This window comes from Pinus tabuliformis, chromosome 2_2 (assembly GCF_031772625.1).
Source record: "Pinus tabuliformis cultivar Carrire ecotype Pingquan chromosome 2_2, CPIR1, whole genome shotgun sequence".
NCBI classification, from domain to species: Eukaryota; Viridiplantae; Streptophyta; class Pinopsida; order Pinales; family Pinaceae; genus Pinus; species Pinus tabuliformis.
Genome location: NC_142300.1, coordinates 267,890,508 through 267,915,922, shown reverse-complemented (window position 1 = coordinate 267,915,922; position 25,415 = coordinate 267,890,508). Strand labels below are relative to the sequence as shown.

The 25,415-nt window shown below is 35.4% G+C and overlaps 1 pseudogene; it reads right to left on the bottom strand.

Moving 5' to 3' along the window:
* Positions 1–9,048: 9,048 nt before the first annotated feature.
* The window catches only part of LOC149192337 (periodic tryptophan protein 2 pseudogene), a 56,892-nt pseudogene continuing 40,525 nt past the window's right edge, over positions 9,049–25,415 (bottom strand).

The window sequence follows — 25,415 nt, the reverse complement described above, 5'->3', positions numbered from 1 at the left end:
TAGTGTATTCATCAAGGAAAGTGGTTCATTTGGTACCAAATTCAACAAAAAATCCCCCATGTGTAGAAGAAGTTGAGTTTATGTGGACCACTACTACTCAACGGAAAATAACTTATTTAGGTGGCCATCTAGGGCCATCTCAGAAACAACTCTAATGCTAGCAATTTTTTAGCCCTAAACTTCAAATGCATTTTTTGAGGGGTTTACACCTACTAGTCAATACCTATCTTAGTTTGATCATTTTCTTTCCATCAAGCTAAATAATACTCAAAATAAAGCATTAAGCCAAAAGTTAATATCTTGGAAAAGCTCTCTATATATATATATCTTTCCTTTTTTTTGTGGACAATGCAAATTAGCCAAATGTAGTGTTCCCTCTCAAAGTTAAATTCATGATATTGGTACAGTTCTTGCATATTGTATTTTTACCTCCTAGGTTTTCCTATAATTATTATAAAATGCATTTTCACCTCTTGTTATGGACCTTTTACAGATGAGCATAGGCATCACATGTAAAATTCTCATAGATATGCTACCACCATTCTATCTATTATGTATTAATATGTACATTGCACTATTTGTACCATTGATTTTTAATGGTATTTAGTTTTCACTTCACTATTTTTCTTTCAGTATTATTGTTAGATAATTTATTTGCATAAATTGTACATCATTTTATTATCAATTTTGAGTTCATGAACTTGTGAAATGAAAACATGGTATGTGAAGAATTAGGTTATTTGTAGTATGATATTTTTAGAATACTTAATGCTTATATGACTTTATGAAAATGATTGCATAAAATGAAACACACCACACTTCATCAATTAAAATCCAACTTAATCAATCCTATCAATGTTAATGTAATTGACATCAATCATACTATTGAGCAAGGATCATATTTTATGTTATCTCCTTGCATCATTTTCCATGAAATATTGCTCCTATTTTTAGCAAGCTTTGATAAAAGAAAACACATTGTCACACCATGCTTCATAAACTCAAAGTTAGGTCAATCACTCTTGGCAAGGATTACGTACTTCAAGGCCAATCATGCATGAATTAGGCATTGATCATTTTCCATAAATCACAACACTTGTTGTTGGCAAGAATTGATAAAATCAAACTAATCTAACTTGCGAAAGAAAAATATTGTTCATGAAATCAAATTACAAAAATAAATAAAAACATATAGAATGAAATAAAAGACCACCTTGATCTATTTGGTGTGAGATGAATTCTCCCAAAAACAAGGTAGAAAACTATTGTATTGCAGGTTTTAACCCTGTACAGAAATTACTTGCAAACGAATTCTTAAAACGGAAAATTATACTATTGTCAGAAAATAAAACAAATATACATAGATTTTTCCATGGATCCCAAAACTAGGACCACTAGATTTATATTATTCATTATTTCATTTCAATGTTACAATACATATATATATACATGATGAATCATTCATAAACCCTAATTCATTAACCCTATATTAGAACATAATTGTAGTTCCATTGATCAGATCTACAAAATACCATGGGAAAAACCATGGGTACGTCCACCCCCCATCCTTGGGTCCGCATAAAAAAATATAAAAAATTCCCAGGGAATTTCGTCGGACCTCATGCAAAGAATATATAACACACACCCAAAATTCTCCCACTTTTTGTTTTGTTTCCACATGGGGGGTCACAAGAGAGCTTAATCATTAGTCCAGACCTGCAACACCCATTGTTTCTCTACACCAAGAAAACTTCTCAGTGTTCACAGACTTCATCAATGCATCTGCAAAATTCTTCAAAGTGTCCAACTTTACTAGCAACACCTTTTTTTCCTCAACCATATCCCTCACGAAGTGATACTGAACATCAATGTGCTTTGTCTTTGAATTATAAGCAGGGTTATTTTCCAAGAAAATTGCACTTTGGTTGTCACATTCTATCCTTGTAGCTTGTTCTACCAACCCCATACTTGAACACAATCTCTGCAACCAAGCTACTTCCTTGCTTGCATGAGTGGTTTCCATGTATTCAACCTCTATAGTTGAAAGAACCACTACAAACTATACTTTTCTCATCCAACTGACTGCTCCTCCAAATAGTTTAAACACATACCCACTTGTATATCTTCTTCGATCTAGATCTCCAGCCTAGTCTGCATCAACAAAGCCATGGATGTCCAAAACTCTATCCAATCTTGGTCTTCCTTGGTAGCACAAACCATAATTACTAGTGCTACGCAAATACCTGAAAACCTGCTTCACTATTTTCCAATGCTCCTTCCCTGGTTTTGACATAAACCTGCTCAATACTCCCACTGCATGTGCAATGTCTGGTCTAGTACAGACCATTGCATACGTCAGGCTACCGAATGCACTTGCATATGGAACATGTGACATGTTCTCTTCCTCTTCTTGTGTCTTGGGACACTATTCAACATTTAACTTTACACCTATAGGAATAAGAACCTTTACCACTTTACTATCATGCATATTAAACCTTTGCAATATTGTCTCAACATACTTCCTCTGGTTTAACCAAAGCTTTCTCTTTACCCGATCTTGTTTAATTTCCATGCCCAAAATATAATTTTCAGCACCAATATCCTTCATGTCGAATTTGGAGGACAATTGGATCTTCAAATCCTGGATAATTTCTTTGTCATTTACAATCAGCAATATATCATCCACATACAAGACCAAATAAATAGCACGATCACCAATTAATTTAAAATACACAAAGTGATCCACTTTGCTTCTAGTGAAGCCAAGTCCCCATATATATGTATCAAACTTATGATACCACATCCTTAGTGACTACTTTAACCCATACAAAGAATGTTTTAACTTGCATACCAGTTCTTTCTTACCCTTCACCTCAAAGCCTTCAGGTTGCTTCATGTAAATCTCTTCTTCCAAATCCTCTTGAAGAAATTTTGTCTTCACATCCATCTGTTCTACCTCAAAATCAAAAGCAACAACAACAGATAAAAGTAATTTAATAGAAGTTAACTTCGAAACAGGAGAAAAAATATCACCAAAATCAATTCCCAGCACCTAGGAATAACCTTTTGCTACCAACCGAGATTTGTATTTCTCCACCTTTCCTTCTTCATTCATATTCTTCTTAAACACCCATTTGTTTCCAATGGGTTTCCTTCCATCCTAAAGCTCCACCAGATCCCAAGCCTCGTTTTTATCCAAAGATTCCATTTCATCAACCATGACCTCTTTCTAGAGTTTTCCATCCTCTGAATCCACTACCTCCCTGACAGTTCTAGGATCGTCATCGGTAATAGATAAAGCAAAATGTGAACAAAAAGCAGATGAACTATATTTCTTTGGTTTCCTTCTCTCTCGAACTGATCTTCTCAAAATTGGAGTTTGTGGCTCTTCTTCTTTTGATTATTGTTATGTTGTAGAGTCTGAATCTTCCTCCTCTAGCTCAAACTCTATCTTCTCAGGTTTGTTTGGTAGGACTTCACATTTAATAACATATTTCACCTCTCTAAACACCATATCTTGGTTGTACACAACCTTCCTTGTTTCTGGGTTCCAAAGCTTATAACCTTTTAAACCATCCTTCTACCCAATAAAGGTACACCTTTCAGATTTACTATCCAACTTGGTTCTTTTATCCTTTAGAACATGTACATATGCATCAAAGCCAAATACCCTCCGATGTGAAAGAGAGGGTTTCTTACCAGTCCATACCTCATGTGGAGTCTTATCCTCCAACGTTGATTAAGGTGATTTGTTAACAAGGTAACATACAATATCTACTGCCTCTACCCAGAATTCCTACCCTAATCCAGCGCCACTGAGCATGCTTCTTGCCTTTTCTATCAACGTCATGTTCATTCTTTCTGAAACACCATTTTTTTGAGGTGTGTATGGAGTATTATTATGCCATGCTATACCAAAATTTTTATGGAACTCTTCAAATTCCTTCTTGCAAAACTCTCCACCATTATCTATTCTCGACACCTTAATCTTCTTCTCTGTTTGATTTTCCATCAGAGCCTTCAATTATTTAAATCGGTCAAAGACTTTATATTTCTTCTTGAGGAAATATATCCATGTATTCCTCAAGAGGTCATCTATAAATGAGACATAGTACACATACTTACCCATTGATGGAACCGACACATGTCCAAACACATTAATGTGCACAAGCTCTAATATCCCTTTCACGCTCTTAGCACCAGAGGGGAAACTCACCTGATTTTGCTTCCCATATACACAATGTTCACAGAAATCAAAATCTAGAGAGAAATTAGACATAACTTATACCATACCATTACCATGCAGTATTCAATGGCCCTTCTCTCCAATATGTCCAAGCCTTTGATGCCATAACATGGTATTTTCTCTAGATACCACTAGGTTTTATGCTCCACTATAAGGAACCACAGAACTATTGCACCCATAAATAATAGTGCTACCCAGAATCTTTTACAGAGTTCCAATCCAAACTCCTTGCATCAATACCAGTGCTCCTCAAACCATCTTGGAAGTATCTTTCTGGAACAATGTTTTTACACATACATCATCCATCTTGCTTACAGAAATCAGATTTCTGGTTAATGCGGGAATATGCAGAAAACCAGGAAGTGTTCAAATCCTTCCACCTTGCAACTTCAACTTCAATTTTTCGCGTTCGATGATTTTGGCCTTCCTATCATCCCCTAAGAAGACATCACCACCATCATATTTCTCATACTCATAAAACCACTCCCTATGGGGAGTGAAGTGAAAGGATGCACCTGAGTCAATCAACTATGCCTCATGACCTACATGTGTACTTGAAGAAGAATCCAAGTACACATCTCCACCTTGATCTGAGGTGGGTTTGGCCTCTCTAGAAGGAGCATAATCAGATCCCTTTCCTTTCTTAGGAGTTTTAGATCTATAATCATTTTTGTAGTGCCCTTTCTTTTTGCATTTTCAGAACACCTTTACAAATTTTCCTGGAGATTTAGATCTCCCTCTAGATTTATATCTCCCACTCGAGGAATTATTTTTGTTTTTCTTACAGGACCATCCTCTCATAGACAAGGCATCTCCATTCTATCTCTCTATATTTTTCTGACTCATCTCCTTCGACAACAAGGATGAGACTATTTCATTAAACTTCAAGGTAGTTGTATTTCTACCTATAGGAACAACCAGAATATCCCACGAATATGGTAGAGAACACAACAAACTGATGCACTTATCTTTGTATGAAATTTTTATATCAACAGATAACAACTGGCTTACCACAATATTAAATGCGTTCAGATTCTCTGTCATTGAGTCTCCATCCTTCATCCTCAGGTTATACAACTTTTTTCTCAGGAACAATTTGTTCACCAAAGACTTAGATTAGTACAAAGTACCTAAATTTTCCCACAAATCCTTCATTGTAGATTCCCTGATACATTCAACAACACTGAATCTGAGAGACACAATCGTATTGTGGTCTTCGCCTGCCAATCTAACTTCGCCTAGTCTTCTACCGAAATTCTTGTTAGTGTCATGTCTAGATCTACAACAATCCAATGATTGCAGTTCAGCAACAGATCCTCCATCTTGAGCTTCCACAACTCAAAACTCTAACCATTAAATTTCTTGATCTTTATCTTTCCACTTTTCGCCATGTTCTTTCACTGCAAGAATCGATCCCATAGATCTCCCACTGAACAGGGTCTACCACAGGCCCGAGAAAAACCCCTCAGCAGCAAAGGCATCCCCTTGGAGCCGAAACAACTCTGGTACCAAATGTAAGTTTTAACCCTGTACAAAAATTACCTGCAAATGAAACCTTAAAACATAAAAATATACAATGGAGAGAACATAACAAAAATATAAACATATATTTTTCCATGGACCCCAAAACCGAGACTATCAGATTGATTTCTTATTATTTCCTTTCAATGTTACAATACATATATATACATGTTGAAGAATTCATAAACCCCAATCCATTAACCCTAGATTAGAACATAACCTTAGTTCCCTTGACCGTATCTACAAAATACCATGGGCAGAAAACCATCATGCCCAAAACCATGTGCAAAACCCATGCACAAAACCATGGGTTGTTCTTCCCACCATCTTTGAGTCTGCCCCCCATCCTTGGGTCCGCCCAACTATTATTGGGTCATCCTAAAAAAAAAAAAACTTGGGGCGCTGCCCCAAACCCCGTGCAAAGAATATAACACACACCCAACATGTATAACATCGTAAACTAAATCAAAACATATCACATCTAAAACTAGATCAATGATAATCTATGTAAAATTAAATACTAAGAAATTTTATTTTATTCCATCATAAGTTGGACATATGCTCCAAGAGTCCCCTATACATAAACTTTCTTTGAAACTAGGATAACCAATAATAAATTCAGATCCACATACCTCTCGTGCGATTACAATTATTTGCTAGTAATTAGATAGTAAATATCTATAAATATCTTCCATGAATATCTCTAAGATATTTGATAACAAATCTCCAAGATTCTTTCCGCATCTAAGATAATTCATTAATGATTCCAAATCCATGGAAAATATTCAATGGTTGAAAAGGAAATTCGAATTTGGAGCTTAGTAATAAAAATTTACATTGTTGCAAGCTCTAAGTGTACTTTTAATCATCACCAAACTCACCCAACTCTCAAAGATAAGTGAAAACATGTTATTTTTCTAATAATTAATCATAAATCACTTAATACTGAAATAAATGCATTGGAAAATAGTTTGAACCTAATCTCACATGACGTATTGAAATGGAGTAAATCAAGGTTACAAAAAGGCTAAAAAGGATTAAAAATCAAGTGAAAGATTGTGAAAAGATGTAAAATAATGGTAATTTTCATGACTCAACATTCACCCCAGCTGAAGATGTTGCATGTCCTCATGCAACCCCATATCTCCATGCATTTTCTTCTTTTGAACTTTGTGATTAGGTCACTCTTTATCTACAAAATTTTGGCTAGAATGGATTAAGTTGTAGTTGGATTTCTTGTGGTTGGTTCTTGTGTCACAAGACTTATATCTTACAAATTGTTCTCCTTCACTTTGAAGCATATATAATAATATCCTTGTTGTACATTATGGATTCTATAGGTGACATTGTTCCACAATAGGCTGCTACAGGATTTATTTTTTGTTGTTCCATACATAGTTATCTCCAGCCTCAAATATGGTATTAATTAAGTTGAATGATGCTTCAATTTCATTGACTTTGCTTATGTTATTTTCTACCTTGTTTTATTTTATGTGATATCCACCTTGGAGATTTCCATACCTACAATCTGTAATACTAGTTTTAAAAGCTACTGGTGGTTTTGGTTCATTTATATTCTTTGGTATATACTAATCCAACCTATTTCTAGGTTCCTCCTCATAAATAGTGTGAACAAACTTTTTGAAAAATAGGAATAATAACCAACTTGAATAAAGACATGCATAATAAATAGTGTGTAATAACTAAAAGAAAGGAACTTAATACCAATCTCAAGATAGGTGAGAAATTTGAAGCTTATTAATCAGATCCAAACTCATAGATTATGGTTTTTTTCTTGTTATAGATCATTGTCTTCAAATTGTTGTATTGTTGAAGATGTATCGCTCTAGATTTTAGAAGTTGATTGCCTTATTGTTGAAAGAGAGATCATAATGCATATCAAATATGTTGGGTCTTTATGGGATAGATTTGAACATAAATCAAATGAAAATAAATGAGGGTTGATTGGGATCACCTCCACCAACTTCACCAATCATGACACCTGCATGCTCAGCTAGGGGTTGAAAAAGCACCTTGAATTTTTATCCATTACCATTCCATATTATGCAAGTCAGAGACATGAAGAATATTAAAATAGGTTGAATGAGAATCATTACTACAAATCAAAAGATATGTATTGTAGTACTATGATCAGACTATGGTGATGGTGGTGTGCCCACAACTTCCATAACAATATCTGGATCGAAAAAATAAACAAGGAAATCCTAATTGGTGGAATCCTCAAGTATGTGTTAGAATTTAGAAAATATCCATGGGACTTTAACTAGTAACCACCTTTGTGGCAAGAAAATATCATTAGTGCCAGGCATACAAGACCTCCATGACCTCTTCAACATTAAATAGACAAAAATATCAGTAGTGACAATGCCACAGGCTCATATTCAACCCATAGTATAATAAAACCAACCTTAGAATCAACAATAAGCTCCAAAGTGGTGTGGATATTATAGGTTGAGATGGCGTGAGAAGACACAATTAAGTAGAAATTGGCTAGAAGCTGCTCAATCCCATATCCTTTGCATTTACAGGATTTAATACATCTAATAAAAATGTTTTCTAGAACAAGTGATAAAGGAGTTTCCATATTCTATTGTCACCATTCGTTGCTTTCCTGCAATCAAAGAATTCAATACACATCAAAGATATTATTTTATTTTGTTCTAGTGATTTCATGACACATAATACATGAAATTGTTGGATCCAAAAAATATGGAATGCATTCTTCTCATCATGGTTGTCCATTGTGATAAAATTGTGTTGTGTGTTGACTTTTTTGTTGATCGTCTTCAACCAACACTTGTAGAATCATTAACAACTTCTTGGTCTATTGCTAAAAATCTTGAAAGGAAAAATCCTTCAAAACCACATCATGCATTCTAGAAGTAAGTCATTACATTACCTTGTGATAGTAGAAAGGATATCTTTGTTACCATAGCATCAACCATATTTCAAAATTGCTTTTAAGGTCACATCCTCTATATACTCTGGAACAATCATCTCAAGTTCTAGAAATGCTAGCTACTCTTTTGTAAGAAATCGATGTAAGAGAATGCACATATGCTACAACCCCTTTCATATTCAGCCAATATCATAATCTAAATCACATGTAATGTGTGATATTTCCATCTTCAAACTTGTGCATTATTCTTGGCTTGAATATGGCTACTAATGAAACAAATTATTTTAGAGGAGTTGTAAAAGTTTGAAAATTCCAATACTGAAAAAGATCCTAAGCATGCATTGTTCCATCCAATGATACACTAACAAGTGACTAGTTTCCTTACAAAATAAAGATGAACAGAACTAACATCAATGAATTCTTTGCAATGTTGTCGAATTGTTTGACCATGGGCTTGCCAAATATTTGGGCACCATTAAATAAGAAACTCGAGATGTGGAGAAATTTCCACATACTCACCAAATGCTTCAATTAGCATGCATGTTTAGATGGAACTCTCACAACATTTGTTGCAACATTCTTTGGATGCACCGATACAACACATTTCATGATCCAACTAGCTTCATTTAGATGAAGAGCAAGTATAAGTGCCCCCAGATGTCAACCTTGACTAAGTGCTCCATCAACTTCCTCTAGCATGAGATCAGTGTTAGGATTAGTTGGATTAAATACAAAATAGTTCTCCATTGAATACATCAAAACACCTTCTCTGGTTGCAGCTACCCATGATCTCCCAGTTGGTGAGATTCTCAAACATTTTGTGGAAACAATAGGATGGCCATGGTTAGTTGCAATTCCTGGTAAACCATGTCCTAGTTGTCTATTTGTTTGGCAATTGATTCCTTACTCCACATCGCTATCATCATCATAAATCATGGCCAATGTGCCTACATCTATCATCCCTTTTGAGTTCAAGAAGTCTAAAACACCATCAAGAAAAGTATTGTTGGTTAATTGAAATCTCCACAATAATATTGTTGGGTGTGGAGCCTAATTATTTTCTTGATTTAGAGGTTTTGTTTTAGTTGTGGTTGGATCCCAGTCCCTGATGGGGAGGGGTGTAGGAGAAATTTCATCCCCACTAGTGCCGCTAGGGGGGTCTAGGGAGGGTGGAGGTGCCTTTTAACCCCTCTTGGCGGGGGTACAGGGACAGTTCCCCCAAAGAAAAATTTAGATAAAAATTTCCTTGTAAAATATTGTAATTTCATAGTCAATCTCAGTCATTCATTAGGCAGAAGATCTGACGGTAGAAGTAATGTTAATTTAGGGTTTTTTGTCCTAAAAGGAAACCCTTGGTTTATATGAGGGAATTGTATTGTGGCTTGGTATTATTCTGTGTGAGAAAAAGAGACGAGACGATGCAAAAGTGAGGAGGAAGTTACAACAGCTTTGTTGTAGGTTGTATCCCTTCAATTTGCTAGATAATATAAAAGGAATGACTGGTTGTTTCTCCGTGGACATATCCCAAATTGGGTAAATCACGTATTTATGTGTCTCTTTTTTTTATGTGTTTTTGTATTTGTGTTTCTGCAATATTTTATGTGTTCCATTGCTCTGTTATTTAATTTCTAACAAATACCTATTGTGCTACATCATACTTGCAACTGTATTTTCTTCTTCCTGTAGCTAAAATATAGTTGCCATCAACAATAGGATAATCTTGTGAAACACTTCCTTAATCTTGACTTAGTTTCCATCCTTCGATCACCCACAAGCCTTCCTCCTGATATTTCTCTCCAACCTTCAATTGTCCATATTAGCTAACCCTTTATCAGATATCAAAAGTAAAATTTACCATCTAATGTAGTACATGCAAGATGCTTTCCATTGTGTTAGATATGAAACTATGAGAACATTGTGGTTATGTGGAAAATTATGAACAACACCTTTACTCTCAAAAACATCCCACAACCTAAAAATATTTCCCCATGAGGATGAAGCTAGAATTGCATTTGTTGGTGAAAATGTCAATCCATGAACAAGCCCTTAATACTCACTTAGTACATCCAATAATCAACCAATCTTCATTGACTAGAAAAAAATCTCAAATGACTCTAGGGTACTAGCGCATATTACTACACCACTCTAGTCATCTTCTTTCATATTTTCTTCAATGCTTCCATGCAAGAAATAATGGCAAAAAATTGAGATCTGAGTCAATCTTTTGGTCATTGTCCATCACTGTGCATTGTTATGGCTGCATCAACCATACATTGACCAATGACTAACAATCATATTGAAGGAGATTTGATAGGAACCACACCATGGCACAAAGATTATGAACAACATCTAAGTGGAAGATTTGAACTTTAAGGGGCGTTATTATGCAAACCAATGATAAATTACAAAATTCTAAATTTTCTTGTAACTGCAATTTTCATATGTCAGAAAATTATTCGTATCACCACATTTTCACAAGGGAGCCTCTCAAAGAGTCAAAAAGGAATCACGAGAATATGTGACATGTCGTAAAAGGTATAATGTATGTGTTCCCACTAACTAACATTTTTTCTGTCCTTGGAAAATTTGACAAATAGGTAAAGGATTATGAGAACAACAAAGCACCATAGAAAATTTTCCAAGTGCATTTTTTATAGCATTCAATGAATTTATGATTAAAAATTAGAAAATAAACATATTTTCACCTACCTTAGAGGTATATGAGATGGCATCCTAAGAGGTAGGAGGTCGGTCCACAATGGTGATTTGAATTGAACTAAGAAAATGAGAAATGTAGAACCTTGATTATGTGGAACTTAAAGCCCGTTGTAAACTAAGATTTGGAAACTTGGAACATAATTTTTGGTAGACTAATAAGTGGAATATCCTTCTAACGGGGTAGCAAGTTTGGAAAATTATGACATAAAAAGCCATGGAACTTAGATGTAATTTTGGTTTCTCTTTAATTATTTGCAATTCTTGTACATCAACAAGTTGGTTTTTTAGACAATATTTATCTAATTGTTCCCAAAATGGTTTTTCACAATCAGAAATTTTAATTCCTTAAGAATGTCTACCAAAAAGTTGGTTTTCAAGCACTCCAAGGTCTGATGGCATGTAATACAAGTTTCACCAGCAAATTTTATTTGGAAAAAGAAGAGAATAATGAGCTAATTCAACACGGTAAGTGAGTTGAGTTATGTTGTTGTGTGGATTAGGGGTGGATGCAGTGGAATGGTAAGGAAAATAAGTTGAAGTCATAATGTGGTAGTAGCAGCGTTATGAAGCATATTTGGATTTATGATCAACCACATAAATAAGGGAAATATAATTGATTTTGGTATGTATTTTTGAGCTAGGAGGAAGGCATGGGCATACCATGGTTAAATTACATTATGAAAAGTAGGTATTCTCGTGTATCAATGGTAGTAATGGCATTGTGAATGTAGCAATGGAATGTAATTTCCCTTTGACATTGGGAAGCACTTTGTTTTCATATCAAATTTTCTTTTGCATTAACCTTGATCCATATTGCAATTTTGATGAGAAACCTTCTAAAAAAATTTAAAACATGATTCATTTAACATGACATGTTGTCACATTTTCTTCTTTCATGTTTGGATGACATCCCTTTATTCATAAAGTTTGGTCTTCAATATCATTTGTTCATGGTGACCTCTATTTTCTCAGAACCTACAAAAGCTTAGCAATTTCCTACAAAAAAACATTAGATGGTGAAGGAAGAAAGGTGATAGAAGAATCATGCAAAACAATAAAAAAAAAAATCCAAATCCAAGGAAAGATAAACAAATAAAATGCGTTCTTTTACCTGTTACAAAGTATTGGATAACTAAACTACTTCGTAGTATTTTGCTGATAAAATCTTCATTTGATGTCTAATTGAAGTAATTATAAAGCCATATTAAAATGGATTCATAGGGTTATCTCTTGTTTTATTATGAACATCAGTAATTTATATGTGAAATTTGATGATAAACAATCTGCAGAGCAATACTATATTTTATTTCTAGTTTATGCCTTCACTAACTTTTTTTACCATATATTTTTCATCCAAATCCTGAGTAATATGATTCGAAATGGATATTAAATTAATATAATGCATCTATACCCAATAGAAACAAATTTATAATTATTTTATTTTATATCCCAAAACTATTGATGAACAAACCTAGGAGGCAAAGTTTGACAATGTTATTTTTAGGACATGTAGCCCCTAATTTTTTAATAAATTTTTCTTATGGTGTCCAAATGGATTGTTTCAAATTGTGTATTAAACTATACTTATATATATATATATATATATATATATATATATATATATATATATATATATATATCCCCTAGAAATATGTTTTATAAATATGATGATTTGATATGTGAAATATGCTAATAAACAATCAAGATGCAAATTTGTCACAATTTAGATTTTATGACCAACAATTAGTAATTTGGATGTAACTTTTTCGTCTGCCACCCAAATGAAGTGATTCAAATTCGGTTGGAAACTATATTTCAAGATATATATCCCTTAGAGACATGCTTTAAAAAATCCCTATTTTAGTCCCTCTAATCTTGATTATCCCAACTCTGTTTTTAAGAGATTTCCAAAATCAATTTTGTTACAAAAATTTAAAGATGCCTATTTTCTCCTAAACTGTGATTGAGTATATGAAATTTTTGGTAAGTGTGCCTATGATTCTATTATGATTCCATCCCCAAAAAAATTCTAATAGCAATTTTACATGTCTTAAATATTTTCTTTAGAAAATTTATGGCAGTTTGATGAATTAGAAAATATTTTACTTTGTTACTTCATTATGTAAATTTGGACAAGAAAATATTTAACTTGTGAAGTTGATGGGCTACCTTGAAGCATTTGATTGCCCCTTGAGAAGTTATGTTTCCTCCATTTTATTCCTCCTTCAAATTCATCCCTTATCTTGTCTGGAAATGATTGAAATAATTTACCATGAAATTTTTCTTATTGTCCCTAATTCGATACATGTAATACCAAAATGACTACGATTCGTAAAGACTCACTAAAGTGAATGTGCAATTTATTCCCTCTAAACTTATCATCTCCACTCATCCAAGTAGAAGATGTTGGTGCCAAACAAATCACATGCTTCTAAAATTACTACTATAAATTCCTCAATTCCTATAGCGTTTCCTTGACAAAAATGCCAAAATCTCAAGTAATTTATTTTCATAAAATAAATAACATTCCTTTATCAATTCGATGTTTGTGAACTTGTGAAATGTAAACACAGTATGGGAAAAGTTAGATTATTGCTACTATGATGTAGCATACCCTTACACCCCCTTGGGTATTTCTAGATCTATGGAAGGTGTTACATCAAAATTAACCCGATCTTCAAGGTCTATTATTAAGATGGGATCACAAAAATACTCTTTTTCCAACTTTATCGAAACTCAAAGTAAATGCCACCATTGTGTTTGGCTCGTCAAGAGCTTTCCGATGATATATTTTGTAATCTCAATCCAACCTCAAGATTGAAATTTATGCCCATTTGAAGATTTACTCATTAAACCTTACCATATCTGCCACCATGGCCATGTGGAAATGTAGAATGGAATATGTGGCTTTTCCATATAGCTCAAAATCCAGCGCAGCTCCCTCCACGTCATAGAACCACAGCGTTGTTGCGCCATTCCTTCAGAAATATCCTGCTCACCCTCTGCGGCACGACAATAAATTTCACATTAGTTGTTAGAGGGTTTCCCATCTAGTGGTCTCTGTTAGGTGTTAGACGAAAGGCACTAAGGAGAACCTTCCCATCTCATAGCATCAATATTTGATGCCATGATTTTTGTCACCTCGATGCATCATGACTCATGGTGCCACCTAGCAGCCACATCATCCAGCGTGATGTCACCTATCTCCTTCACTTTTTGTTGATGTCATGTTGTCTTCATGGTGATGTCACCTTACCATTGGGCATCCTCTAACCATGCCACGTGTCATCCAAAATTTGACTCTTTGGCCATCAAATAGAGAAGGTTCTACTTGCCACATGTCACACCATGTAAGTTCCATGTTAATAAAAAATCAATGTCACCATCCACGTGATGTCCACGTAGCCTTCTCAGACCTACGTAGCTCCTGCCACCTTATCCTGCACCAGGGAGTTGCACAGGGAAATCCCCTTCATGTGAATCCACGCCTTCCCCTTATATAAAATTCAATCAGGGGTCAACGTGACTCCTGTCGTGCCTCAATGTCATAGTACCATAGTTTTATAGAATAGAGATGGGAGGTAAGCACTATGCCAAACCAAGCATGGCACAATGTTAACATTCACGTTAAGTTTGATGAAGGGGGAAACACCATCGTGTACCCTCCGTCAACAACACCCCTTTCCAAAATGTTCCCAATCATACGACTTGGAAAGGGAGGTGCAGGGCGACGTGAAATTTCACATTGGATGACGAGGAAATCTCTATCTGTGCCCTATGTTACAGTGCCAATTCCTAAGCAATTAACGCATTCAACTCAGTAAGGGAGGCGTGACACAATGTGAATATTTATGTCGAAGAATGGGGATATTCCCATCCCACGTGCTTCATCTATAGCACCCAAATCCATAGATATTTTAGTTACATTAATTCAAAGGCTTATTTAGCCGAATGCAACCCTGTAGCATGTAATACGCAAACATAGAAGCTCTATGGGTTCGCAGGCCAGCTTTTTCATTAGAAACCCATTACCCTGCCAACTCTATAGAGTTAAGGGTGTATACCATTGCATAAATTTCGCTCAAAGCTTCATAGCTCTTGCAAGATTCTTATGCATCACATAGAGCATAACCATCATCCCCATAAGCATAACACATTACACATTACAGTATCCAGCAAAAGAAAGAACCTTTCGATCCATAAGCATGCCAATAATCAAATTTTTGTTAAAGAAAATTAACTGCATGTCATCATGCAATGAGTTACAATTGCATATAACATCAAGAAACATTCATATCATCCACATAAAGTTAGTATTTCAGCTTAGCCAAAAGAACATCCAAAGAAATTACATATCAAGGAAATGCAACAGTTTTCAATGACCATTCAGGAACATTATAAAACCGCACATCAACTAATAACCTACCAATCATGTAATCATTCACATTTATATATACATAAGTCATGGCACTTATTTGAATGGCTAGAGATGGTTGGAAACTAAAGATGGGACTTCAACTCTCCACCCAACTATAGGCCAGTTGCACCACTGCATTTCTTACAGTTGTCCACACCCGAGCGAGATCCACGATCCAAGGGATTGCTTTCTTAGGGATTTTAACCAAGCTCGGTTGGGTATTGATTTGTTCCGGGAGCATGGGTTTACTTTATAGGTGGTTTATCAGTGGTTTCTTCAAGGCAAGAACTGCAAGAACTTGTAGCTCATTTTCTGGGTGGTTTATAAGCTTACTTGGTAAGCACTAAGTGGTTTTTAGCCTCCTCATAAAGTGCTTAGTGGTTTATCGACCCTTTTTAGAAATCACCCTGGTTGATTTCTACCCTTCCTAGTGGTTTATCAGCCTTCTTGGCAAGCAATAAGTGGTTTATCAGCTTTCTCAACAAGCACTTAATGGTTTATGAACCCTACAACAAGCACCTGAGTGGTTTATCATCCCTATATCAAGCACCTAAGTGGTTTATTAGCTTACTTGGAAAGCATTAAGTGGTTTATCAACCTTCTCATAAAGGACTTAGTGGTTTATAAACATTTTTCAACAAGCACTCATACCCTAATTCCTTCTCTAATCGTACCACTGACCTTCCATGCTTGGACACCATAGTCCATCAATTTTCATGCATTGATTACTAGGAATTGCATCCCATCATTTTGAGCATATTTTCTCATGTGCATAGCTCATTACTCTTGCACTCAACCTTTTATTTTCTTCAGAGTTCTCTCACTGTATATGTCTAACATTTTTCTCCCCAAATCTTTTGTTTGTTTTTCTCTCTTCTTCTATTTTTGCTTACCTCCCTTCTTTTCCTTAGGCTCTTTGTGCCCCCACACATGATTATTCGTTTCCCATTTCCTTCACATCATGGAAGCAAGGAAATGTGGGTATCTCCTATGCCCTGTCAATGCATGCTAGTTGTTTGGTGGTGTGTGTTTAGCTATGCTATCCAACACCACATAGTTGTCCCTCATGTTAGGGAACAGTGTGTCCCACACCTCAAGCTATCCAATTAAAACTTTATTTTATTTATAATTACAAAATCAGGGGCTAACACAAAGAGTGTTACAAACCCCATCCCCTTAAAGGAACACCATTCTAATTGTTTTCTATAACTAGAAAGAAAAAGGGAAAAAGCTAAGCTTTATATAGTAGCTCTTACATCTTCTTATTCATAAATAAATAAAAATGGGTATAGCACCCTCGTTTGGCCTGTCATCTCCCAAGTGACTTCATCAGGTCCAAAGTGCTCCATTGCACCTTAACTTGCTCTATTATTCTATTATGAAACATGTTCTTCCTCCAGTACATTATGCATAGTGGTTCTAGTTGGAACTTTCCCTTGGGTTCCACCTATACCATACACTAGTCAACAATATGATTAGAATCACATGCATACTTCTTAAGAAAATAAATGTGAAAATTATTATTTGCATTCACTATGGGTGGCAAGGCCAATTCATAGGCCACTAGTCCCACTCGTTCCAAAATCTGAAAGGTCCACAAAATATGGATTCTTACTTGGCACAAGTCCCCACTTTTAGTGAGCTCTTCCTCGATCTAATGCGAAGATACACATGCTCCCCCACTTGGTATTCCTTGTGCATCCTCTGCTGGTCTACATAAATATTTTTTTTATCCTAAATTGCCTTCAATTTCTATCGAATATTGACCACTTCATGTTCCATTTCCTTCAGCATATCAGGTCCAAGAACTACTATGTTTACTCGGTCATCCCAGCTGATAATAGTGTTACATTTATGGCCAAACAGTGCCTCAAAAGTACTCATCCATAGTAACTCCATATATCCATTATTGTATGTAAAATCCACCAATGGTAGGAATTCTTCCTACTTCTTTAGCTAATGCTTGACATACATTTTGAATATAACCTCCAAAATTATGTTCACTCTTTCCATCTGACCATTTTTTCTGGGGATGATAGGCAATACTAAAATCCAAATGGGTTCTTAAGCTAGTAAACAACACCTTTCAAAAATTGAAAGTGAACTTAGCATCTCGATTTGATATAATATTCTTAGTCACACCATGCAACCTGAATGTTTCTTTCATGAATATATTAGCTATATCTATAGCTTTGTGAGTGGACTTGACAACAATGAAGTGAGTTTCCTTAGCTTGTCCACTACCACTATAATGGAATCATTTTGTTTGTTTATTTTTAGTAATACCATTGTGAAGTCCCTAGATATGACTTCCCACTTCCACTCAGGGATTGGGATTGGTTGCAACAATCATGTTGGATGCCTACATTCTACTTTTACTTGTTGGCACTTCAAACACTTGCAAATATATTTAGCAACTTCCTTCTTCAATTTTTGCCAATAATACATTTTCTTTATGGTCGTTATGATATTTTGGTGGCCAAGATGACCTAAGTAAGTGTTTTTGTGAAACTCATCTATGAGCCTCCTCAATCAACTACATCAGGCACATACTTTATATTTATTAATAGCAATATACCATCGTCAGTGAGCTGGTAGCACTTTCTCAAGGATCCCTCAGGTTCCTTTTGCCAAAATTTCTTTACATATTGGTATCGTTCATCATGAGATAATGTGTCTTTAATCCTTTCCTTGATGTCAACTTCATTAGTACTCAAGGCTGCCAAATGAACCTCTTCTTGACTCCTACTGAGTGCATCTACCACTTTATTCTTTTTTCCCTTGATGTGTTTTATCTCAAAATCAAATTTGTTGATAAATGATAACTATATTGTTTGCCTAACATTTAATTTAGGTTGATCAAATAGATATCTCAGTCCCCCATAGTTTGTCATCAACACAAACCTTCTCCCCAATAAATAATGCCTCCATATTTTTAAAGCGTGCACTATTTCTACTAGCTCTAAATCATGGGTAACATAATTCTTCTCATGTTCATTTAATTTCCTTGATTCATAGAAAAGCACATGTCCTTCTTACATTAGGACTCCAACGATTCCTTCCTTGCAAGAATTTATGAAAATATCAAAATCCTTCTCTAGATTTGTTATTCTTAAGCTAGGCACACATGTGAGTAATTTCTTAAGCTACTCAAAACTGGTTGTGCATTTTGGTGTCCTCTAAAATTTGATTCCTTTCCTTTGGTAAGAAGTGATTGGATGTTTGATCCTTAAGAAGTATCGAATGAACCTTAAGTAATATCTAGCTAACCCTATGAAATATCTTACCTATGTGACATTCCAGGGAGTGGGCCACTCCATTATAGCCTTGATATTTTCCAGATCTACAACCATTCCTTTTGAAATGGCATGTCCCAAGTAGTGGACCTAGGTTTGGAAAAATTCACACTTGCTAAGTTTTGCATATAGCTTGTGCTCCCTCAGTGATTGTAATATATGCTCTTAGGTGGTCTTCATGTTATTCTTTAGTTTATTAATTTACTATGATATCATCAATAAAGACGAATACAAATTTGTCCAAATAAGATACGAGGACATTGTTCATCAAGCACACGAATGTAGCTAGGGAATTCATAAGCCCAAATCGCACCACTTCAAACTCGTAGTGGCCATATATTGTCCTAAGGGTTTTTTTATGGATATCTTCATCTTTAATCATAACTTGATAGTATTCAGAGCTTAAGTCTATTTGGAAAACTCTGTAAGCCCTCTCAACCGGTCAAATAAGTCATCAATTCTAGGTAGTGAGTATTTATTATTCATTGTAGATTTTTTTAGCTACCAATAGTCAATACACATCCACAACGTGCCATCCTTCTTTCTGAAAAACAACGTTGGAGCTCCCCAGGGTGATATGCTGGGTTGAATATGAAGTTCAAGTGTACTCATGCAATATGAATCCTTTAGTGTTGACATTGTTCCTGAAATTAACTCAATGGTAAAGTCAATATCTCTTCTAGTTGGTAATCCCATAATTTCTTCTGGGAATACATCTCTAGTTTTTTTTACGTTGGGTGACTTTCAAATTGGTCCTCACTACCTTCCAACTCTTTAGTCACCTAGATAGCATACAGTGCACAACCCTTTATGTTGCATTGTTTACTTGAAGAGAAATTATTTGCCTAAGTGTGATAGGTTTCTTTACCCCCTATAGCATTATCTTCTCACCAGCATTTCTAAGGCATTTTAGCGCTTTGCTGCAAAAATCAATCTTGGTTGTGTGGGTTTATAACTAGTCCATGTCGATTAAAACATCATATGATTCCAATGGTAATAAATTGAGAGAAAATGTGTTATTCATACCACTACTATCCATAGGGCATGACTCCAATATGTCTGTCACCTGTCTCTTAGTCCTCGCGGCCAGTTGAACCAGCCAAGATTTTTCATGAGTTTTCTTTGGAAATTCACATTTCTCTGCAACCTTCAAGTTGACATAGTTGAAATTAGAACCTAGGTCAACTAAAAATGAAATAGGTTGGTTAATGACCATACCTTCCATTTCGATTTATACTGCTTTTTGGTCTACCTGCTTATTATCCAGTGCAACATAAATTCATAGTATGTTATGGGCCACATCATTCATTGTTGTTGCTTCTTGTACATTGTATAACTTCATGTCATTCTTTTGTCACTAAGGATAGTTCCTTTTTGGATGGTATTCTCTACAAGTCCAACATTGTAAAGGCCCTTTCCTGGACCCTTCAACCTCTCGAGGTTTGTTTCTAGCCTTGTCATCTATATCTCAAGAGTTTGAAGCATATTGCAACAATCCTTGCATGTATGATAGACTCTATAGCAGCATTGAGTTCAGCCTTTACTGCTCCTTTTGCTTTTATATGAACATTTTATTTTCTACCTTGCTGCTCTTCAACTCAACTTTCAAGCTCCTTAAGGTTTCTACTCTATCAAGGGAAATTTCCGTTTCTTGCTCATAATGTACTTGTTCCATACTATGTTGTACCATATTAATGTCCATCCTTTTATTTCTTGTTTCAAATGGATCTTCTTATGTGTTTTCACACACACATAACTATTAGTTATATCAGCGTAAACAAATTGACTTGTTACCTTCCCATGCTAACATTAAGCATGTTAATTTGAAGCATGCTAATATGTTGGTGTTCACATATCTAGAACTCATGTCAACCACATATTCCAAGAATAAAAAAGTGTATATCTACATGTTTATAACCATATCATCACTAAGTTTGAAATCAACCTTTTACCAAGACTCGCAGTCATGACCTCTGCAATTTAGTATGTCAATTAGAGAACAAATAACATATCAGAATCGGGCATTCCTATCCTTTCACAATTTTGATGTCAATACATTCATATAACATATAATCACCAATCAATTCTACAATTAGCACACATTGCACACAACAAACAATCATCCTTCAAATACCACACTTTGTAACAGAGTGCCAAATTTTATCTCAAAACGTCCAGTGGAGAAACTTCACTTTTAATTTCATATTTTCTGGAACCCATCTAGTCCAAGTATTGAAGCATGCTCTGATACCACTTTGTAACACACCCTCCCACCCCATTTGGTATTTCTCAAGATATGGAATGTTTTAAATCAAAATTAAACTGATCTTCAAGGTTTATTATGAAGACGGGGTCACAAAAATATCCTCTTTTTCCAATCTCATTGAAACTCAAAGTAAATGCCACCATTTTTTTTGGCTCATTGAGACCTTTCCGATGATAATTTTTTATCTCAACCCTACCTCAAGATTGAATTTTATACCCATTTTTAAGATTTACTCATTAAACCTTGCCACATTTGTAAGCATAGCCACATGGAAATTTTAAATGGCATACATGGATATACCACATAGTTCAAAATCTAGCATGGCTTCTCCATGCCATAGTGCCATAGCACCATCGCAACATTCCTTCAGAAATATCTTGCTCAACCTCCACAAATGACAATAAATTTCATGTTAGTTGTTGGAGGGTCTCCCATATAGCGTTGTCTATTAGTCACTAAATGAAATGTTCTAACGAGAACCTTCTCTCTGATGTCATGCCTTTTGTCACCTCCAACGTTGCATGACCCGTGGTGCCACTTGGCAGCCATATGATCCAGGTCCACATCACTCGTCTCCTTCCCTTCTTGTTAACATCATACTACCTTCAGGGTGATGTCACCTTGCCATGTGGCATCATCTGACGGTGCCACATGTCATTAAACCTTATACTTTGTGTCTATCCAACAAGGTCAGTTATATCTGCCACGTGTCACACTGCATAGGAACCATGTTAACAATAAATCCATGTCATCATCCACATGATGTCCACATATCCTTTTCAAGCCTACATGCCTCTTGCCACCTTATCCTGTACTAGGGAGGTTGCACAGAGCCAAGCCCCTTCATGTAAATATGCACCTTCCATTATATAAAATGAAATCAAGGGTCGACGTGACTCCCTATCATGCCTCCATGGCATGGCTCCATAGTGCCATAGCATCGAGAAGATACACAAGCGCTATTCCAAATTGGTCACATTGTGATGTTAACATTCATGTTAAGTGATGAAGGGGGAAGCTCTATCCCGCGCCATCCACCAACAACACCCCTTTCCAAAACATTCCCAATCATATCACTTGGTGAGGGAGGCACGACATGATGTGAAATTTCATGTTGGATGACAAGGAAATATTCATCTGTGCCCTTTATTACAGTTCCCATTCCCAAGAAATTAACGCATTCAGATTGGCAAGGGATGCATGGAGCGATGTGAATATTTACATCAAGCAACAGGGATATTCTTGTCCCACATGCTTTGTCTACGACTCCCAAATCCATAGCTCTTTTATATATAATAATACAAAGGATTATTCAACCAAATGCAAGCTTGTATCTTGCAATACGTAAGCATAGAAGCTCCAGGGGTTCCTAGGCCATCTTTTTCATTGGAAACCCATAACCCTGGCAACTCTACTGAGTTAAGGGCATAAACCATTGCAACAATTTAACTCATAGCTTCTTAGCTCTTGCAATATTTTGTATGCAACACAAAAATCACAACCATCCTCCTCATAAACATAACACATTATGGTAACAAGAAAAATGGAGATCTTTTTGATCCATAAGCATGCCAATCATCGAATTGCTAGTAATGACAATTAACTGCATGTCATCATGCAACTAGTCACATTTGCAAATAACATCAAGAAACATTCATATGATCCACATAAAGCTAGTATTTCAACTTAGCCAAAAGAACATCTGAAGCATATTTCTCATCAAGAACATGCAATGGTTTTTAACGATCACTCAGGAACATTGCAGAGCCATACATCAACTAATAACATACCAGTCATGTAATCATTCACATTTAAATATACATAACTCATGGCACTTATATGAATGGCTAGAGATGGATGAAAATTGAAGGTGGGACTCAAACTCTCTACCCAACCAAAGGCTAGTCACACCAGAATCTTTATTGCAGTTGTCCACCCCTGTGCCAGATCCATGACCCGTGGGATTTCTTTTTTAGGTATTGCTTTGTTCCAAGAGTATAAATTTACTTTATATATGGTTTATCAATTGTGCATTCAATGCAAACACTATAGGAAATTGTAGCTCATCGTCTATGTGGCTTATCATCTTACTTGGCAAGAACTAAGTGATTTATAAGTCTCCTTAGTAAGCACTTACTAGTTTGTCAACCTTTTTTAGCAAGCACCCTAGTGGATTGCTACCATGCCCAATGGTTTATCAACCTTCTTGGAAAGCACTAAGTGTTTTATAATCCTTCTTTGTAATCACTTTTTGGTTTATCAACCCTACAACCTACACCTAAGTGGTTTATCTGCTTACTTGGAAAGCACTAAGTGGTTTATCAGTCTTCTCAAAAAGCACTTAGTGTTTTATCACCCTTTTTTAGTAAGCAATCATAACCAAATTCCTTCTTTGAGCCTCCCACTGACCTTCCATGCTTGGACACCAAAGTCTAGCAATGTCCATGCATTGATTATTTGGAATCACATCCCATCAATCTTAGCAGATTTTCTCAAGCATGAATCTCCTTACTTCTATGCTTGACCTTGTCTTTCCTCTAGAGTTCTCTCACTCTGTTTGTCCAACATTTTTCTCCTCCTCGAATCTTTTATCTATTGTTCTCTCTTCTTTTGTTTTTCCTACCTCCCTTTTTTCCTCTAGGCTCTTCATACCCCCACATGAGACTATTTTATTCCCATCCCTTTCACATCATGGAAGTAGGGGAAACGTGGGTATCTCCTCTACCCTGCCATCACTTTCCAGTTGTTTGGTGGTGTGTGTTTAGCCACGCCAGTCAAAACCACTCACATATCTCCCTTAGATCATGGATTCATGCGACCCACCATTGAGGCCAGCCAGTTAAAACTTTATTTTATTTTACAATTACAAAATCAACGGCTAGCAAAATGGGTGTTACATATAACCTATCTAGAACGCTTATTACTTATACTACTTTTATGAAATGAATTGCATAAAATGAAACAAACCACACTTCATCAATCAAAAGCAAGCTTAATCTATCCTAGAAATGTTAATGTATTTGGCATCGATCATGCTATTGAGTAAGGATCTTGTTATCACCAAGTTATCTCCTTACATGATTTCCCATGAACTATTGCTCCTAACTTGCACGCCACGCTTCATAAACACCAAGCTATATTAATCACTCTTGGTAATGATTATGTACTTGAAGGTCAATCATACATGAATTAGGAACATAATTTTCCACAAATCACAACACTTGCTGTTGACAAGCATCAATAAAATAAAACTAATCTAATTTGCAAAATGAAAATATAATTTATGACTTAAATTTTGGAATTAAATAAAAATAAATAAAATAAAATAAAATAACACCTTGATTAATTTGTAATGAGCTAAATTATCCCAATAACAAGATAACAAACTACTCTATAACATCATAAACTAAATCAAAACATACTATGTATAAAACTAGATTAATGGCAATCTATGTAAAAGGATATATTAAGAAGTTTTATTCTATTCCATCATAAGTTGGACATATGCTCCAACATCCCCCTCTTTGAATGAAGATGACTCTCTTATTTATACATAAACTTTCTTTAAAACTAAGATAATCAATAATAAATTCATATCCACATATCTCTCTTGTGGTTACAACCATTTTCTACTAATTAGCAAGTAAATATCTCTAAACATATTCTCATAAATACCTCTAGGATATTTGATAATAAATCTCCAAGGTCCCTTCCATATCCAAGATAATTCATTAATGATTCTGAATCCCTAGCAAATATTCAATGGTTGAAGAGTAAAATTTGAATTTGGAGCTCAGTGATAAAAATTTGCATTGTTGCATTTTTTAAATGTACAACACCAAACTCGTTGTAACACCCCCCCCCCCCCCCCCCCACCGATTATGTTATCTCAAGTTGTGGGAGGTGTCACTTATTGAATTTACCTGAACCCAAGCTTTGTTCTAAAGATATGGTCACAACATTCCTTCCTTTACAAAGTTTTCAAAACTAAATTTTGATACCACAATCATGTCTAGCTCATCAAGATATTT